The sequence below is a fragment of the Mustela nivalis genome (assembly GCF_964662115.1).
Source record: "Mustela nivalis genome assembly, chromosome: 11".
NCBI lineage: Eukaryota > Metazoa > Chordata > Mammalia > Carnivora > Mustelidae > Mustela > Mustela nivalis.
Genome location: NC_139030.1, coordinates 92,507,117 through 92,524,185, shown reverse-complemented (window position 1 = coordinate 92,524,185; position 17,069 = coordinate 92,507,117). Strand labels below are relative to the sequence as shown.

The following is a 17,069-nucleotide window of genomic DNA, read 5'->3' as shown; positions in this document are numbered from 1 at the left end:
CAATAATTCCTGCTTCATGTCATCCTCCCTGTACCACACCTGCTCCCAATAAAGACACCCATTCATAATTTTTTTAAAAATATTTCACACAAAGGTTTAATGGTGCAAAAATCACCATCATAGATTCTATCCAGACTGAAGATATTATTAATTATGCAAAAATGAACTATACCTTAAAGGCACAAGCCTGTAATTTTTTTAAATGACTTCAACGACATTAGTAGTCATTGTAAGAACCCACAAGTGAAATTACATTGTTTATAATGACCCTGAAATGAGCCTTTAATATGTTTTCTTCATTAAATATATACAGTAATTAAAAATAAAATGTATTGCTGATTGCCAACATTTGCATATATCCACATATATCCAGGTATGTTCATATATATTCATATATATACATTCATAATCCATAGAAGCAACAAATATCAAATGACTTTACCAGTAGAGAAACTAAGAATCATTAAACATTACCCTTAACTAAAGGTTGATGTAAAAGCAAGGAAGTAAAGACAGAGACTCAGATTAGAGTGAACATATTCTTACTGAAGTGTTAGAGGAATTCTGTATTTGAGGATTTCAGAGGTAAAAAATGTTGTCATTCAAAAACAAATTCATAATCACTAGAATATGATTAGAGCATACTCTCATGCCAATCGCAAATCTAAGCTGTTGATAGTTAACATTAGAATTGCAGGACTTTAAAGATTAATGGTTGCTGATATAAAAACAAAAGCTGTGGAAAACAGACACATAAATCACACAGGTAAAAAAGAAAGAAAAAATATGAAAGGTACACCCAGTGTAGTGTAAAGAGAAGATTACTTCAAACAGCATCATGGGCCAAACACTATACTATAAATGCCCATTAAACACAACAGTGGAGATACTAGCTGATATGGTCCACCTGGTCAGCTGTTGGGTGACACCATTTTTATTAGTGTTTTCTGAGATCAGCCCACAACTGAGGTCTTCTTTCCTAAACACTGCTTTCTGTTTGAGTATGCAAACTTAGAAACTTTTAGAATAAAGTGAATCTAAAAACATACAGCCTTTATATGATTTAAGGGATCAAAAAACAGACTTATTGCCTTGGAGATGAGATTTTTTCATTTATTTGCCCATTGAAGGAATGTCCACAAAACATTCATCTTTCCTTTCTTACCACCTTCATATCAAAATACAGAAAATGTGTTGGCAACGAGTTAATATTCAGATCCACACACAATGACGGAGCAACACTATGTCCCAGGCATTGTGCTAGACATCAGGGAAACAAAAGAGAGAAGATCTGTTCACTGAAGGAGCACAGAGCTATTAACGAAATGGGCAGACATGGAATATAGACCTGAGTGAATTGCTTTGATACACATAAAGGCATTTAAGGAGAGTTGTTTTGATGATCATCTGTAGTAGAGCCTAGCAAGTATGCATGAGATGGGAGCATTCAGAGAGATTCCAAGGCCCAAGTAAGGTTTGAAAGATGTCCACCAGTTGGGCAAGGTGAGGGGAAAATTGCAGTTAGAGAGAACACACATAGGGGCATCAATACCATGGTGTACTTGGACAAAGGTATGTGATTCAGTATTTCAGAGTCATTACATATAAAGGCAGGAGAGGAGTGAATGGTGAGTCTGACAAAATAAGAAGACGCTCAATTCAACAAGGGCCTCTTATGTGTCATGGTAGAGAATCTGAGCTTTGCATCTTAGGCAGTATTTGATCTGGTGATGCAGAAGTTGTTTTAAAAAGGAGAGCAACACAATATCACTGGAGTTTTGAAAAAAATCACCTGGTACATAGACAAAGGATTAGATACAAATACAGCTGAAGTTGGAAGCCCATGCTACAATACAGAAGAAAAGTGATGAGATTGAAAATAATAAAGGTTACAAATTGGTAGTCCATGGGCTATATCCATTTTCCACACATATTTTTTGATCCCCACAGTGGGAAACTTTCAAACATCCTTTTTAGCTGATGACTGGCTGTACGCCATTGAGGTCACCTTCAGCTTGCCAAGAACCCACCACTCACTATTACTACCTACAAGTTCATTTACGATACTCATCTAGCTTCAATGCATGAGCGTCTGAATCTTTGACTAAACTAGGCCAGAAGAAATTTCAGGGAGAGGACAATTCCAAGATACACTTATATAATAAAATAACCATCCTTGGTAATCGAATAATGAAAAAGAGTAAATTATGAAAGGTTGTGTTTCCTGACTTTGATAATTTAGGTTGATAATAATAATTCCTTTAACTAAGTATTATCCTAATGCAAATAATAGTGATATATACCATACCAATAGAGGACTAATATTCACCAAGAAACTTAAGACCCTAAAGACACATTCTATGTTATAAGTAGAACTATAAAAACTCCAAATGTTCTATGATATTATATACACAAAGCCTTGCCAGGTGATAGGCCACCTTGAATCTCAATTCCATTTGTCTATAAAAAAGGTTTTCTTCCAAATAATGAGAACTCAATTCAGGAAACCAGATGATAATTTCTATATAGTTTCCTCTACCCACCTGACCATGATTAAAAGAAATAAAAATAGAAGCATCTGTATTATTACCAAATCATCAAAATATATTTGTATGGTTGCTTTGCAACTATGAGTACATTATAGGAATACTAACATAGACAATAACCACTGCTAACATTGACTGAGAACTCAGAACATGGGAGGTATTAAACTAAACGCTTCTACCACAATAGGTTAACTTAATTCTATGAGATGCATACTGTTTTCATCCCGTTTTAAATATTAGAAGACCAAGTCCCAGAGATGTTGTTACTTGCTCCAGGTTATCTAATGAGTGATAGAACTGGGATCTGATCCCTTGCTGTGGGGCTCTAAGCTCTACACATTTAAGCCTACCCCCCACCCCCTTGATGGGTCACGGGGTCATGTGGACATGTAGAAATTAATGTACACAGTAAAGCCATATAGCTTTAAAAGATCCTTGTTCTTTTGGAGCAAAAATATTATAAGATGTTTCTGTGAACTGAGGGTATATGCAAGTGACTGACTTGTTTATATTTATATTTAAAATTCAGCTTAACTATAGAACTTTTATGATTTGGCAGGAATTTGAATTACATAAATTAGAAACTTAATTCTTGCATCAGCCCCAGGATATGGGAGTTGGTTTGAGTGCAGATTCTGAGGTCAATTGCCTGGATCGAACCCAGCTCTGCCATGTTCTAGCTGTATGACTCTGACAACTTAGTTAATCTGGCACTCATCTTTGTCTCTAAAATGGCCATAAAAGCACCTATACCACAGATTGTTGTAAAGATAAAACATGTTAATATATGTAAAGCACTCAAGTAGTAACTGCCACATCGTAAGTGCAGAACATGCAAGCTTTCATTATTTTTCCACAGATATCAACAGCCCTAGCGTGAACAAGAATAACTTACCCTCATTAACTTGAATTGCTTATTTGAGAAAATCTGTGAACCTCAACTAATATATCACAGTAGGCGTTCAATAAATGTTTACAAATGGTGATACGTATACCCATAACCAATCCATCATGATTAATGTGTAGGTACAAATTCCAAAGAATTACTGTTCAAAGTATTATTTTAGTAATGATTCACCCGAGGATGCTGTTATATAAAAAGAAGGAAAAATTAGGAAATCTACTAAAAGATTTGGTGCCCTTCATAAATACATCACAGAGTCACAATTTTAGTGAGGAAAAAGGTCATGAATAATGGCCTTTAGGTTGCAAGTTTTCAGTGCTGCAGAAAGGGTGAATAAAATAGTAGATTTGCTCTACTGAAATATCTTGTCTTTTATCAGCACTGAAAGTTTTTCATAGACATATTTTAGGAGCATTTTGCCTACTTCTAGACCCAAGTGCTATAAGTCTGATTTTACGCAAGCTATTCAGAATTTACCATTGTCCAAGCCATTCAGTGTTTTACCATTTTTCATACTTGCTCTATAGGCTGTAATGAGTTTTCAAAGAGTACTTATTTTCTGCTTTGCTTATACCTCTTAAGAGGTGCTTTAAATGAATACAATCTAGCTAGGGAAAGTCAAACTTAACTCTGACTTCCAGAAATGCACTTTAATAGCAAAACCAAACATAATTTTATTACAATTGAGTTTAAAGTTTTAATCTCTGGTTAAAAATTGACTCATCTAAATTGCTCTATAGAAATATATCAAAATATTGGTATTGATGAACCTCTAGCAATGACCTTCTTTTCAATCTTGTGATATTTGAATCACAACTGTCAGGCAAAAATGCATTATTATTATGTTTTAACCCAATGTAAAAATGTATTCTGCCCAGCTGCAGGAAGCTAACGCAAGTCAAGAGAGACCAGACTATTTTTGACAATAAATATTTGCTTCCCATATATAGGCCATATGACAATTTCATCAAACACATGTGTGGAGCTAAAAATTTCAAGCTGTAGTCAACTCTCACAGGCATTAATCTCTGGAGTTAGCAAGAGTACAGTTTTCTTTTCTTGTTTTTTTTTCCCCCCCTGTTTTCATTCTAATAACCTGAAGCTTTTTTAATAACACAGGAAGCTTCAGGAAAGCTAGTTTCAAATGAAAATCACTCCTCTTTTCTACTTTTTTTTCTAAAAGAATTCTATGCCTGAGGGAAAAAAAAAATGCAACTATAATGCTCTCTACCGTTAAGGCTAAAGATATGAGCATGTTCAATGAGAGAAAGGGGCCTTTTTGGATGAAGTAACTGAATTTATCCAAATAGTGCATGAAGGGAAACTAAGGGGTTCATAATTAAATCAACTGAGAAGTCTTTTCAGCCAGAGAAGGCTGGTTCAGGGCAGCAGAGAAAGAACACAGAACTGAATGTTGGAGTTAGAAGTCCAGGAAATGCTGTTCACTAGGCTTTTGACCTCAGATACTCATTTCACCTCTCCTATAAAAGTGACAAACTGGCCTAAATGATCTCTGAAGTGTCCTCTAGCTTTAAATTTTTATTCCATGATAGATGGAACTGTACAACAGACCTATATAAAATACTAAGTCATAGGCCAATAAAAGACACAGAGAACAGTAAAGAAAGACATAGAGTAGATGCCTCCCTTCAAATATTTAGTGAGAGCCATGAATATGTTTTAGTAAAAGTCAGTTTCATGCATCCAATGTTTAAGATGACAGACTTTAGAAATAAACCCCAGCTCTTAGTAGCTTTGTATCTTTGGTCGATTTATCTGTGTTTCAATTTCCTCATCCATTAAAGGCATAATGATAGTATTTACCCTGAAGATTGTCTTGAGGACTCAATGCCTTCATGTTTATAAAACATCTAGAGCATTCAGTATTCTAAGATATCATGTATTTTCTAAATAAATAACCTCAAATTCAGCCATCTTATTAAAAACACAATTTGACTAATGTAAGAGAAAGAAAAGATAGCTAAATGAAATACCTACTGGCTACTCAACACAATTAGGTGAAGTAATTTCTGTTTCTTGCTCATTTGTCCCTGAATATTCTCCTATTATTTTTTTCAGAGGGAAAAAAAGCAGATTCACATTGCTGTCCTAAACTGGCTTAGAGTTAATACTCATGGTTCATTCTTATATCTTCTGACTGTACCTATGATCTTCAAGAAATTTCGTTAGATAGTATGTAGTTCATAAGGAGATTTTGAAATATTGAGGGCTAAATTTATATCAGCTTAGCAATGGTTAATAAAAACAACAGCTTGTTATTTGAAATGTATATTTCACAAAGTCCCAATAGTATATTTGAGTGTCAGTAAATGTGTGTGTGTGTGTCATAGGCATGCAAGCATATAGTAGGTGTTGTGGTATATTGCTCAGAAACTTCTTCAGGACCAACAGACTCATGGGGAGTGTTGGCTGCTGGTAGCTCCCAGCTGCATCACTTTGGATGCTTTGATACCTCCAACCCAAGTGCTGCTTTGCTGGGGGTTTTTGCCTTCTCAGAGTCAACACACATTTAGCAACTGGCTGAATGAAGTTATAAAGCCCATCCCCCCATAGATGACAGCCTTTACAGATTCCTGAGGCTGGCTACGAAAACATTTTTTTTTTTTTTTAAACTCCTGCTTCTCTACATTTTCTTCAGCTGTTTCTTCAGAAGTTTCATTTCCCGTCCTTTATGAGCTTTTGGAAATTTGCAGCACAAGAATTTGCAGGACAGCCTGCTTGGGACTCAAAAGTCTCTTAAAGTAACAAAATAATAATAAGAAAGAAATAAAGAAACAAAATAAGTTAAGGAGCTTGGGTGAGAAGTCACTGCTTTCCTACCCAATAAATAATGGGCAAAAAAGCTCACCTGCCTGGATCAAGAGAATACTAAACATGCTATCGTTTTTCCTTCTCACTGACCTCTTGCCAAAACGATCACAAGGAAAGGAGTGAATCGTATAGTGTCCATGCGCTCTCAGAAAAGTATACTTAAAATAGATTACTTCTGCTCCTTAGGCAGCTGATCAATAAAGATGTGGATTGCAACAAGAACAGAGATGTCTGTGAGCTGTAGTAGTTATCCTCTGTGTCTCTTCAGAAATTAATTAAAAATCAATGAAGTGTGCAAACTATTAATACAGCAACCACTAGATTTACAGATAAAAGCTGAGCCTTTCTCTGAGCACATACATACTGTGCAAACACATTCAGACACTATGGGGAGGAGGTTGAACGTCTGATGCCTTTGTGATAATTGAGCAGAAACAAATCATTCCTAATATTCTCTCCTTCCACAGGGTTGCATGCTATTGACTGAAAACCATGAAGTTCAGTGGGTGGGAATGTGTGCATGAAATTCTCCTTCTTAAGACAATTATATCAATTTTGGGAAGTACACTTATTACAAAGCAAATCATCATCATACAGGGCTAAAAATTTTCAGTGACTATTTTTTTAAGTGCAGTTTACCCATTTGTAAGTCCAGGCAGTTGAGTTTATTTATAACTCCTGAGTATTTTAGAATAAGTATCTTCCCTTGAAAAAAGTGAAATCCCTAAAACACTAAAAGCTCTCATGTGATTTGAGACAATTTTCTGCCCACATATAATGTATCATTCGATTCAGTTCTGCCTCTGTCTTTTTCAGATGCTATGGACCTGGCCCATTCTCTGCAAACGCTTGCTCAGCATAACATGTAAAGCCTACAAGAGCCGTAGCCGCGTAGCCCCCTCCTGAAGTCACCAAGCTACTTTCCATCCGCCCGCTCTCCACCCAAGCTTCTCTGGCTCAGGTTCCTCCCTCCTTAAAATTCTCAGAAGGATGGGAACCACAGTTTTCAGTGTTCATTTCAGTTTCTTCCAGTTGATTCCGAAGCCCATTTTGACGCATTTTCTTTGTTGCAAATTTGCCCTCTCCCTTTGACAGGATGCTAAGACTTTGTCTCAAGTCTCTGTGCAAGGAAACAGGAGAAAAAGATTCCTGATTTATGCCTTGGGTCATTTTCTAGCCCCCCTCACCATAAAAATATCAGATATCGCCAAACAATAAAAGCAGAATGGCTTATCGGTTCTTAAACTGGCAAGAAGTTGTCATCTGAGTTTTTGTAGTTTTCATAGTTTGGGGATACATATGGTGTCACAGTAACAACACAAATCTCACTGTCTCTTGGCCAAACCGGCCCGCAGAGCACCTGTAGCTATTAGCTCCTTAGAAACTGTTTGCAGATATTTCTGGGGTTTCCCCAGTGAGCCTCACTGAGGTTCCTGAATACTTTCTGGGTTCTTTTTCTCAGGGCTATTCACTGATAATCTGCATTCTTTAAGCCTCTGGAGCCTTTGTGGAAATGCTGCTGTCTTTCTAGTGGCTATCTCTCGGTGCTGGAGAAGTTGCAGCGCATGATAATCCTCAATAGTGATCATGTCGTCCCAATCTCCTCAGCTTGCGAGCGCCCTGCGATCTTCCTCACTGCTTAGTGAAGAGTTCTAGGTGCTTCTGAACTCTGTGCCCTAATTTGCCCCTGGCCATGTTAACTGCTATTCTCGAGACCCTGGTCTCAGCCCCCACAAAACCTTATTCCCTGACTCCAGCTCCTGACTCCGTAAAGGCTCAGACTTAGTCTAAGACGTAGGCAGGGAAGACTAACACATTCCTCTCTGTTTAATTCTCCCCTTTGACCCCATGCATTTTTTTGTCTGTCTCATTTCCCAGGGGCCGCTGATACATCTGCACATGCGCACACCTGCTGTCATGTGCCGAACTGCCTCTTCTATCCCATAACTGGGATAGAAGCAACTGGACTGTCCCTCTAGCTTCTCTTCTTGGGATTCCTCTGCTGGAACTCCACGGCTCAAACCAACCTGAACATTCTGTCGGCACTCTTGTCTTGGCACATACTGCTTCCTTTACCTGCAATGCCCCTCACCATAGAGAGCTAGGCTCCTTCTACCTCGTTTCAGATGCAGACTTGAGTAGATCTAATTCTCTGGTAGATCACAAATCCGTTGCCATTTCCTCCCCAAAGCCCGCCCTCACTTCCAAGGAGATTATGGGATTATGTCACTCTTATATGACCTTATAATGTCCATTTTCCTTATCTATCGTCTATCACCTATTTAAAACTAAACCTTGAGATGATCAAATATCGTTGTGACATAACTTTCCGTGTAAGGCGAAATCAAAGTGACTTTATAAAGCAGAAATAACATTTATAAATTAGGCTGCATCTTCTATGCTCAAGTTTTAGAAAGACTATGTTGCACATGACATGATTTTAGCAGTTTTGGGTGAAAAGTAGAAAAAGATTAGAAAACATCTCATTCCCAACTGAACAATCATCTACTAGACCGACTAGCTCGTAGAATAATTTTTAAGAGAAACAACAAAGTGAGGGATGGGAGTACTAAGCTATGTTTTGGCTTGTTATCATCCTACAAGTTGAAGTTTTAATCTGTCTTTCCTTCTTTTGCTTTAAACCCTTAAGAGTCCTTAACTGCCTGAAGCTGAAATCAGTGTGTTCCCGCTGAGATGACTTAATTCACTTTGATCCTTCTCACATTTACCAGTCCCATCACATTGCAGACAGTCAATAAATAGTAGTCGATGGATTGATTTCCCCCTCCCTACTCTATCTAGCCATCCATAAGTCTTCTACTGCCTTTCGGTCACAGGGTTAGGAGAGAAGGAACTCCTGGCAATAATAAATATGCACGCCAACATAGAGTCGTGTAACAATTAAAACTAAAGGAAGAAGAAAAAGGATAATATTTAATATTATTGGAAGTAATTTTGTATTGTTTGTGATCTTTTAATTATATCATCCCTTTGCTTTTTTTTTTTTTTTTTTTGAGACTTTAAATACCTGCTATTTCTCAGGCTTACTTGCATATGTATTACAAAGTGCTTAGTGATGATCTTGACTTTCTGTTTTTCTTCAAGGTAAGAAAACCGCGGTGCTGCTCATACACACTGCCAAAGTAGAATTTGAAAGCTGCCCTCTTCATTTGCACCTCTCTCCCATTCACAGATTTATGCAGTTGATACTTCACATGGGGAAAAAAAAAATAGCTGAAAATATACATCACACAAACCATGCTCCAAAGAGTCATTCTCATTCGATTCCTGTTCATCTTTGATCGCTGAGTACAGTATTTGTGTCAGGTTTATTTATTTATTAAAGATTTTATTTTTTTGACACCTAGAGAGCAAGATCAAGAGCAAGAGAGAGCACACAAGCAGTGGAAATAAGAGGAAGGGGAGAAGCAGGCACCCCGCTGATCAAGGAGCCCGATGTGGGGCTCTATCCCAGGCCCTGGAATCATGACTCAAGCTGCAGGCAGATGCTTAACCCACTAAGCCACCTAGTTGCCCCAAGTGTCAACTTTAAAACAAGACTTCCCGGGCCTCAACATTAGCTCGACCATTCACTAAATGCAGCTGTCCGTGTGACCTTAGTCATGTTTTTTCCTCAGTTTGCCAGTATCTTCATCTACAAAGTGGGGATGGTAGTAGCACCTTTCTCATAAGGTTGTTAGGACAATTAAATTATCTAGTGCTTGGAAAATTCTTAGCACAGTGCCTGGTCAGCAGTAAGCACTCAACAGTGGCAGTTATTACTACTGCCCCATATGTCTACTAGCACCTTGCTTAATGATGACTCTCATTTTTCAAAATTCTAGCTTTTGAACAATTTATAGTTTTCTCAGTCGTTCTCAAGCAGACTTTTATTCTTATAATATTAAAGGTTATCTATCAAGCAACATTCATGCTTTAGTATTGCTTTCATACGACAGTTTAATTTCTTTCTTTCTTTCTCTCTTTCTTTCTTTCCTTTTTAAGATTTTATTTATTTATTGAGAAAGAGACAGATCACAAGGGGTAGGGAGAGGCAGAGGGAGAAGCTGGGCTGAGCAAGGAGTCTGGTGCGGCTTGATCCCAAGGCCCCTAGATCATCACCTGGGCCAAAGGTAGTTGCTTAGCCAACCGAGCCACCCAGGTGCTCCACAACAGTTTTATTTCAACAAAACTTCGCTTTGTGCTTGTACATTTTCATTTCTTTGTATAATCACCTGAATGACACTTCATCTTGATGTTTCAAGAAAATAGAGTGGAAAATGAAAATGATAAGAAAAAATTTCCTCATGAAATTAATAAAATTTAGACAAATAGAGAAATCAATAAGGATGTAGAAATTAGCATATCTTCAACCACTACTGTATGTATACTCATTGAACTTTTTTTTTTTAAGATTTTATTTATTTATTTATTTATTTATTTATTTGACAGAGAGAGAGAGAGAGATCACAAGTAGGCAGAGCAGCAGGCAGAGAAAATGGGGAAAGAAGACTGTGGGGCTCAATCCCAGGACCCTGAGATCATGACCTGAGCCGAAGGCAGAGGCTTAACCCACCGAGCCGCCCAGGTGCTGCTACTCATTGAACTTAAGCCCAATGACTGTATATTAGTTCTTGAAAGAGGAAAACTAAAGTACATGGAGAAAAAGCTGTAAATGCTTAATTGCATGAGGAGTAAAAGTACAGAAAAAATGAAACATTTCATGATAGTCTCAAGTTATCTATCATTTTTTAAGATTGTATTTTTATTTATTTATTTTTTTAAAGACTTCATTTATGTGACAGAGAGAGACACAGTGAGAGAGGGAACACAAGCAGGAGTAGGAAAGGGAAAAGCAGGCTTCTTGCCATGCAGGGAGCCCAATGTGGGGGTCAATCCCAGGACCCTCGGATAATGACCTGAGCTGAAGGCAGGTGCTTAACGACTGAGGAACCCCAGTGCCTAAAAGATTTTATTTTTAAGTAATCTATATACCCAACATGCGACCTAAACTCACAACCCCGAGATGTCAAGAGTCACATTCTCTACCAACTAAGACAGCCACGTGTCCCTCAGGTTGTCTGTAATTGAATTCCAGCTATAATATGTAGATTTATTATTCACATTTAAGATTTCTACTTTTGCCTCTTTTATGAGTACATTATGCATGGAAATTGGGGCCACCTTTTATTTGTACATATGTATGCATATTTCATTATGTTATAGACTACTAAAAAGAATAAGGCCAAGTGTTACTTATTTTCTCTTGATACTTTTCTAGCTTATTGTGCATATAATATTTTTTGTGTATACAGTTTGCTCTCTATATAATTGAAATGAATAAAGAAAGTTTCCTTGTTTCTGTCAACAGTCATCTATTGAATAGCTCTTATGTGCTGCTGGGCACTTTGCTAATACTTTTACATATAAAGTTGCCAAAGGGTCTCCCTCAAGTTGTTCAGTGTCTACTGTGAGAGATATACAGGGGCAAATAAAAAATGTAAAGGAATTGTTCTGAAAGTGCAGAAAAGGGAACTGTGACACTTTCCATGTTGCTACAGAATGTCTCACAGAAAAGGTGATGTTAAGTGAAAAATAGGTATTTAATTGGGCTGTAATGTAGTAAGACTATTCTAGAGAGGATAAAAAACATTAAAAAAATGGCAGTCACAACAAAACAAAACACAGAGTCCTAAAAGGTAAAGGTATATTTGGAAAAAAGAAATATAAGAATTTCTATGAGGATGGAACAGAAGTTGGCAAAGCTTATAAGTGCCATAATTGTCTAACTTAATTATAACTACCTAATATGATCTACAAAGGAACCACTGAAAGTTTGGATGAAACAAACCGATCAGATTTGGCAGTTTGAGTGAGGAAAAAATAAGGGTAAAAGAGACTGGAAAGAATCAAGGAAATTGGTTAGGATGTTATAATACTGCCCAGATAACAGTGGTTTAGGGTTTGGCTAAGACAATAACTCGGAGAATTAATATTAGGTTGAGAGCAGCAAATAAAGCTGGGAGCTTATCACTGATAATAAAGCCATAAGAGAAGTGAGAGAGAGAGATTTTTCCAGATCAAACTCAGGAAGACCATCATTATTACCTGAGAGGGTAAGGGAGGGAGGAGGCAAAAGTAACCAAAAGGAATGGTCAGATTCACAGAAAAAGGACAGACTGGTATTGGGGAGAAAGAGGGAACTTCAAGGTGGAGCTGGGGACAGTGTCAAGTGCAATAGAGGGGTCAAAAGAACGACTGTAGAGGAGATCCTTAAATTTGAAAATGGAAATACTGGTGGGTGAGTCATCTCAGACTACCACAAAAAAAGACCTTCTGTCCATGGCCCTTCAAAGTACATGTCCTTCTGACATGCAAAAGACATTCATTCTGTCCTAACAGCCCCCAAAGCCTGAACTCATTCTAGCATCAGTTTTAAAGTCTAAAGTCTGAAGTTTCATCTAAATATCACTTAAATCAGATGTGGATGAAACTCAAGGTATTATTCATCCTGAGGTAAAATTCCTCTCCAGCTAGTCACCTGTGAAACCACACAAGTTATGTGCTTCCAAAGTACAATGGGGGACAGGTATAGGATGGATATTTCCATTCCAAAAAAGAGAAAGAGGAAAGATGGAAAGGATGATGTGTCCCAGTTAGCAAGCTGACTTCCATCAGATCTTAAGGCTGAGGAATAATCTTATGTTCAGTGATCTGTCTTCAGGATCCAGTGGGGTGGTGGTCCTGTCTGCACAACATTGTTGGGAAGGGTCCCACTTCATCCTCATGGCTCCACTGGGTAGTCAGGCCCCATGGCTTTGGACAGAGGCCATCTGGCCTGTGAAAACCAAGACAGAGGCTCTGATAACTTCTGAATTGCTTTTGGGGACACTTTTTCCCCCTCTTCTTAAAGAAGAGTACACATTCACAAGCCAGATTGCTCCATTATCCAAGGAGCTGCTCGAAAAATCCAGCATACTTTCTCCATTTTTTCCTCTCTCCATCCCCTTCAGTTCAAAATGGCAGTGCTCCTGCCATTTTGATCTCATAAACTCTTTACTGAGTAACATTCTAGACATACCCTTGGTGTTCACTTCAGAACATGCTTTTATTTTTGAAAATTTTTATTTACTTGAGATAGAGAAAGAGAATGTGTAGACACAAGCAGTTGGGGGCAGGGGCAGAAGGAGAAACAGACTCTCCATTGAGTGGGGAATCCAACTCAGGGCTCACTCCAAGGACCCTGAGAGACTATGACCTAGGCCAAAGTCAGACACTTAATAGACTGAGCCACCAGGCACTCCAGTATTTTATTATTATTATTTTTAAAAAATATGAATAGGCTGAGAATTTTCCAAATCTTCAAGTTTTGTTTTTTTTTTTTTGTTTTTTTTTTTTTTTTTTTGCTTACCTATTCCTTCTTCAATTCATTTCTCTCTCTTCACACCTTATCATAAACAGTCAGGAGGGATCATGCTTCTCCTTCAACACTTCTTTTAGAATTCTCAACTAAATATCCAATTTTATCCCTCACAAGGTCTGCCTTCCACAAAACACAAGGACACAAACAATTCAGCCAAATTCTTTGCTACTTTATAACAAGGATCACCTAGTTTCCAACATGTTCCTCATTTCCATCTGAGCTCTTACCCCAGTCACCCTTAACGAACATACTTTCAACAAGCACCTCAAAACTCTTCCAGTTTCTACCCAGTTCCAAAGCTGCTTCCCCATGTTTAGGTACTTTCTACAGCAGTACCCTGTTCTTTGTATCAAAATCTATATTAGTCCTCTTATGGGGGGGTGGGGCATAACAAATATGGTAGACTAGGTGGTTTTCAAAACAGAAACTTCTCACAGCTCTGGAGGATGGTAAGTCCAGGAAGAAGGTGCTGGCCAATTCAGTTCCCTGGGGAGGGCTCTATTCATAGCTTCCAGATGGCTACTTTCTTACCATATCCTTACATGCTAGAAAGAAAGAGAGGAATCCAGCCCTCTGGTGTCTCTTCCTATAAGGTCATTAATCACATCCTTGTGACCTTATCTAAACCTAATTACTTTTAAATACCATCACATTGGGTGTTAGAGCATGTGAAAATAAATAAAGGAAACCTCACTTAAAATAATGGCATCAGGAAGCCGGGAAGAGGGAGCTCTCATGCACATGCCCTTTCACAGGGGACAGAACCAGCAGGAAGAAGAATGATAATTATTTTGACAAGGAAGGACATCACTCACATAGGAATTTTATATACTGCTTCTAAGAAAAGGAAGTATGACCTCTCTGCCCCCACCAACAATGTACTAACCACTGCCCGCAGCCAGTGCGAAACTGCCAAGATCTTAAGCTCTTATTGTCCTATAATTTTTTTTTTTTTCAAAACAACTTTCCCCACTTTACGCCTAAAAATCTAATAAAAGCTGACCTCCCCTTTGTCCCTTCAGGCTTGTGTAGGGTTCAGCATAGCTTCTTGTCCCCAACTGAAATTTCTCTGCTATTCCCAAATAAACTCATTTTTTTTTTCTGTTACTTAAATAAAATGGTTCTTAGCTCTGTTTAAAGGTAACAGGCTTCAGCAGACACATTTTGAGAGGACACCATCAGTCCATAGTGATTGTTCACCTTGGGGAAAGCCACTACATTGCCGTAGACTCAGGGGTCAGTGAGGTTTTGGGGAATGCCGGTCCACAAAAAAACGATCCCCTTTTTAAAAGTACATGAAGGGACAGGCAGTCACTTTAAAAAGAAGAAGCAAGTTTGGGGTCATTCACCTACCACCCCTGGAGATGCATGAGAGGAGCCAATGAGTCAGGAGAGGTTGATGATAAAGGATGAGAAGAAATAGTGGGGAAATATTGCAGCTGTGTTGGGATCAAGAGTGTAGATAAAAGACAAAACTTTCTCTGCATCAGCAGTGAAGGAGAAGTTGGGAGCTGGAAGAGAGCAACAGAGCACAAGTTCGTGGCCTTCTATCCTTTTTTTTTTTGTAAATTAAGAAACAGCAACACATGCTGAGAATCAGAGGTGATCTAAGACAGAGAAAGAGGTTTACAATGGTCCAGAGGAGAACATTCTCAGATTTTGCTGTGTGTGCCAGCAAAGCAGGCGTCCATGGAGAATGGGGTCGAAAGCTCACAGAACAGGGCGAAGATCACCACATATAATTAAGGTCAATATCAGATAGAAATCATAAGCTTGTAATTGCATCAACTGACTCGAGTATTTTACTGTCCTCAGAAGCAGAAATATTTGCATTCTTCCAGGGAAAGGTATGATCAGGTAAATGAGACAGGAAGACAGATCTCTGGGAAAAACAAACAAAAACGTTTTGTAAGAATGCACAGATGTTATAAAAACTCATAGAAACTCAGGATGTCTTTGGCACCGGCAAGTATTTTATAGTTTCTTCTTCAAAGGCTTTCTTACTAACACCAACAAATACACAGGCCACAAGATATTTCTTTCCATCTAAACATTTAAAAAATAAAATCAGTTTCTCCAGAATTCTATTTTTTTAAAAACTTTACTTTAAACTTCATATCAAAACCTGAAAGTATCAGACTACAATTGTGTCACATCAGGCAAAGAGATATATTCTAAAACAATAAGACACTAAAAACGACTACTTTTTTTTTTCCTTTTTATCATATGAACAAAGCATCTCTTACTTTTTGGTTGGCTTTAACAATTTGGCCTCCAATAATCCCCTCTACATTTTTAGAAACAAATGATCCATGTTTCCTACAGAATTTAATTTTTTTAATCATCATGTATCTTTTAAACAAGTGAGGATTTTTCCTCCATGTTACAATATACAACATTTAGCTAAAGGTCCTAATTTTAAGAAAACTATAAAACCCTGAAAGAGTAGTACAATTAAGTAACAAACATGAGCCAAGAACTGAATATATGGATTTAATGAAATCAATGACCTTGGGTCACAAAAATCAGTGAGTTTATTTTGCTGTCAGAGCGAATTTATTTGAATCATAACTTCTATATTTCTCTACAATTGTACTAATGTTTGGCAAAGTTGGACTACCTTTATATGGCTTCACAGTATTCAATTTCATTTTAAACCATCTAATGCAAATTTAATACTTTTATCTTTTATGACAAGACTTAGCTCAGTCTGAAATAATCACTGTATTAACATTTTTTACCCATTCAAATAGTCCAATTCATTATTACAAAAACAGCAAGAATCCCCAGCCCGTCATTAATTCCTACTGTTTTAATTACAAGAAAAAAAAATACTCTATGGAAGGCTTTTGTGGATAATGGTGCTATAAACACAATCTTATGCAAAGATACAAAAATAAAATGGAGTAATTTTTTATATCAATCTTCTGGTAGAAATACCATATTTTTGGCAAAAAATTAAAGTCTGTTAAACTATAATGGTTCTTTATTTGAATTCAGTCACAAAGAGGCTTCTTGGGAGTACATATTAATTTTGAATATTTGGAAACACATGAAAGCTTCAGACAAGACTGACATTTTTATAAATCAGCTCACCATCCATTCAGACTTAACAGGTTTTTTTTTTTTTCTTTTTTACTGCAACTTCAACCAAGCTTAGTTTCTGTATATTGTGATTGCATGTAAATGACTGTCAGGGTCAGGAGATACAAGCTGTTTAAAGCTTAAAATTAAATGCTCTCTAAGATATTACCCAGAAACAAAATCCAACTTTGGGCACAAATGATTAGTAAAACACTTAAATAACTTTCTTTACAAAACTGACCACTTCATTTAAAATATATGTTACTAGGAACATCTCTGG

At 37.4% G+C, this 17,069-nt stretch overlaps 1 protein-coding gene across 4 annotated transcripts in view; it reads right to left on the bottom strand.

The window, feature by feature from the left end:
* ERBB4 (erb-b2 receptor tyrosine kinase 4) overlaps window positions 1–17,069 on the bottom strand; it is a 1,156,853-nt gene that overhangs the window by 51,111 nt on the left and 1,088,673 nt on the right. The window lies entirely within an intron of this gene.